Consider the following 402-nt stretch of genomic DNA (forward strand, 5'->3'; position numbering starts at 1 on the left):
CCCGCGCCGCCCCACGCCGCCAGCGCATTTCGCAGCGTGATTTTGTAGTCACAGCTGCAAACTCTAATATTCTGCAAACGTATGCATTCGACAATTAGATGCGGCGGATTTTGCGGCGGTTTTTTGCGGCGGTTTCCGCGCCGTCCGCGCCGCCCCGCGCCGCCCCACGCCGCCAGCGCATTTCGCAGCGTGATTTTGTAGTCACAGCTGCAAACTCTAATATTCTGCAAACGTATGCATTCGACAATTAGATGCGGCGGATTTTGCGACGGTTTTTTGCGGCGGTTTCCGCGCCGCCCGCGCCGCCCCGCGCCGCCCCACGCCGCCAGCGCATTTCGCAGCGTGATTTTTTAGTCACAGCTGCAAACTCTAATATTCTGCAAACGTATGCATTCGACAATT

This window comes from Odontomachus brunneus, unplaced genomic scaffold (genome assembly GCF_010583005.1).
Source record: "Odontomachus brunneus isolate Ranch 3 - 2012 unplaced genomic scaffold, Obru_v1 Obru_scaffold_146, whole genome shotgun sequence".
Classification (NCBI taxonomy): domain Eukaryota; kingdom Metazoa; phylum Arthropoda; class Insecta; order Hymenoptera; family Formicidae; genus Odontomachus; species Odontomachus brunneus.